Source organism: Cydia splendana, chromosome 2 (genome assembly GCF_910591565.1).
Source record: "Cydia splendana chromosome 2, ilCydSple1.2, whole genome shotgun sequence".
Classification (NCBI taxonomy): domain Eukaryota; kingdom Metazoa; phylum Arthropoda; class Insecta; order Lepidoptera; family Tortricidae; genus Cydia; species Cydia splendana.
The window spans coordinates 23,207,891-23,211,436 of record NC_085961.1 but is presented as its reverse complement, the minus strand read 5'-3'; the positions used below and the strand labels follow the sequence as shown (position 1 = coordinate 23,211,436).

The 3,546-nt window shown below is 34.8% G+C and overlaps 1 non-coding gene across 1 annotated transcript; it reads left to right on the top strand.

The window, feature by feature from the left end:
- Positions 1–1,861: 1,861 nt before the first annotated feature.
- LOC134806182 (U6 spliceosomal RNA) lies at positions 1,862–1,965 on the top strand. The gene has a single exon (XR_010146478.1). It is a non-coding gene; the product is annotated as a U6 spliceosomal RNA (small nuclear RNA).
- Positions 1,966–3,546: the final 1,581 nt, after the last annotated feature.

Here is a 3,546-nt window from a genome sequence, read left to right as displayed (position 1 = left end):
ATGTGTTGTCCGTTCCCAGACGAGATTGCCAGTAATTAACATCAAAATATTTTACTACAGCAACATTGCTAGAACTGGCTTTGTCTATAGATACGATTTCTAGGAACAAATCAAATTATTTTGATTTGTATTTTATGAAGTAGTCATATGTAAATTATTATTTATTTTTTGATATATGTATATTATTATCTATTATATTTCAGTTTTTCTTTGTCTATGTTCATAAAATCTACGAAGGGTAGACGTGCCTCTACCCTCCTTGATAAAATAAAAAAAAATCTTTGTCAATTGGCCTCTTTGATAGGCCTTGATTTGGGTCTGGCCGGTAAGAACATAGACAAGATAAAAGTCTGTAATGTCAATGCTGTCATTTAAGTCATTTAATGCAAAAATATCAATTTTCATATAAAACGATTTATTCACTTGAAATATATTTATTTACCTATTAATTTTAAAAATAAAAACTATTCATATGTACGAGCAACATATCTAAATGCGTCTTCGCACAGACTTAGTTAAATTTAAACCGTTGTCTCTCTTCCTTCCTTGCTGTATGTATCCGGCAATGGCGACTTTATCAACAATTCTTATCCGGATTATGGAAAGCCCTAATGTGTGTGTGGAAACCGTTGTAGTAAATCAGAAACAGCGATAATTTCAAGGTAAGATATATATTAATCTTTAAATAAAAATGAGCGTGCTAATTACCAAATTCAAATATAATAATTTAATCTTACTATCCCCGTAAGTCCCGCGGACGCTATATCGCGTCCGAAATTATAATCAAAATTCAACATAGATGTAAAACCCCACATTGTTTAAGCTGGTAACCCTAGGAATTAGCGACGTTAGTAATTAGGAAGATAGATTATATTGTTTAATTTTTTGACTATTTTGTTTTAGAAAGTGAATCAGCAGATGGCTTGAGCGTGAGATAATAATATATTAAACAACTGTACCGATATTCGGAACCTAATAATAATATTGAGAATGGCAACACTGCGTAGTCGGTCGTATTGTCCTTTTCTAGCATATACGTCCTTCTCTCTCCCACACTCCCACCACTCAGGCAGGTTGCTTTGACAGTTAAACAAGGGAAATTTTCAAGTCATTGGCTTGCTGTTTTTCCATCTGGAAGGTCGTGAAGCTAAACTGCTGGTGAGTTTTTGAATTTGTACCCCAGTTTAGCTGACTATATTGAAAAACAGTTTCTAACGGTTTTTGCCGTTCGAAATAAATATTTAAATTTAGTTGTCCGATAAACTATCTAGCAAATAAAAACGATCCGGAATAGTGATGTGCAAGTGTTTTCAAAGGCTGCCTGCGCGCACCGTGGCTATGCCAATGAAAATACTAAAACACATATGTTAGAAAACACATCGAGCTGGTAAAGCGTGCACGTGTCACCATTAGAATTTAATTTTATACCTACATTAAGTCTCTTCCGAGTCTTGTTAGTTTAAATCTTTGTGTGTGTATAATAACGGTTGAAATTATAATACTTGAATGGTGATGTGTGGAGGCATACCCTTCAGTTTTCAAGTGATTTGTGTTTTCGAATACGAAAGGATCGGATAGTTAATACGTGTTAAGTAGAACCTATGTATTGAGGTAGAAGTTTATAGACGTGTAGGTTTTATCTGCCCAAGTATCTATCAGCAATTTGTCTCTTTATCCCGTTCCGGGTTAATATAATATTGCAAAATTATTTTTTTGTGAATTAAATTGCTGATAAATAAGTGTACCCACTTAGGAGTCGACGAAGCCCCGCCTTCGCGGGGCTTCTATTTCCGCTCTGAGGGACACAAGGTAACGAACAAACCTACATCGCAAACATTGCATTTATTTTTGTGGAAAGTGAGTACTTCGGCAGTACATAAACTTAAATCTGACTAGACATAGAGAGAGATTAGCATGGCTCTGCGCAAGAATGGCATGCGAAATCGTGAAGTATTTCACTCTTGATCTACCAACTTATATCTCTCCAACTAGATATTTAATTTTGAAAAAATTGTTAAAATGTAGGTAGGTTAAAATGTAGGTACCTACTTAAATAAATAACTTAGCAGGTACTTACAGCTTAAAAGGTTAAGGAAAATAACTCTTGCATGTAGTTGCTATATGTGCTTGTGTTATATTGGATTTGAATAACTTGATTATTAATTCGTTACGTAACTACATACAAGAGGGTCAATTCTTAAGCCTACCTACCTACCTACATAAATAATACACTTGGCATTAACGATACGGGAATCTTTAGATTGATTCATTGACGAAGACGCATGGTTCATATTGTCAAATTATATTAGTTAACTGAAGAGTTAAAGTTTAGTTTTGGCAAATCTGCGCGTCACCGTGAATGACACTTTCTAAAAGTGCCTGTAAAAGCCTGCATAAAGCCTTTCACCTTGTCGAGCAAGGAACCCGCAACTAAGGGAATATTACCCATAAACTCAGGGTATTCGATTTGAATGATATTCTTAAACCTACGTCTGTTATGGTTCCACCTGCGTAAGGTGTGCCTAAGAAAATATTTTATTCGTTCACAAACTAACGTCAAGTTATTTGTGATGAAACCAATATATTATGTACCTATCATAAAGTAATAAGTAAAGGTACCTATCTAAGCCTGCGCAAGGCTGCCATGTCTCCACCTGCGTAAGGTGTGCCAAAGAATCTTTGATTCATTCACAAACTGACGTCAAGTTATTGATGATAATATTATAACCTATGTAAGCCTGCGCAAGGCATGTCAGACATATTCACAGAAATATAAATGATATGGTCATAACACATGCCAGCAAGTAAGCCACAATCAGAAAAATATTACAAAAATTAATTTGTAAATATCTCCTTTTAGAGAAAGTAAAAAGGGTTTTAACAAAATCAGTCGAAATAGGCTTTGTTATTAGTTTTCATTTTTGTTTACCAATCTATTCTAAAAGGGTCCCAAACACCCTATTGGCTAAGCCCAAAATTGGGCTAATTAACTGTGGTAAAAGTGAAAACTGCTTTCCATTTACATTACATTTCTAAAATTATAAGGTATAAAATAACCTAAGATTCCAGGCCTATCTCGACTCATTTTTATTTTAAAGATGAAAAAATCTTTGCACCCTAATATAAAATTGTGGTCTGGAGACGCTTAGCCTCATAACTTGGGCGGCATAGAGAATACTAAGAGATTTAGTCACCTAATTTCGATTATAAGCCCAGGCAGAAAATTGATAATTAGAATAAGGAGTGGTCAATCCACCAAGGTCCAGACAATCTGTGGACTCTAATTTAATCAGACTATGTAAGCTCACGACAGTGCTTACGGTTCCATTCTGAAATAAGCTATGTTTACAATATAATTCAAATTATATTACTCATGGTGTGAAACAAACAGCCTGCTCAAGGTGTACAAAGGGTCCGATTAACGGCCCTATGAATATCTAAAAAACCTTTGAAGTCTAGGCCTGCTAAGGCAGACTAGAAATAAATACATATGATCTCAATGTAAGAGCAGCTCACAGTTGCATAAATTATATTTGCCTCGAGCTA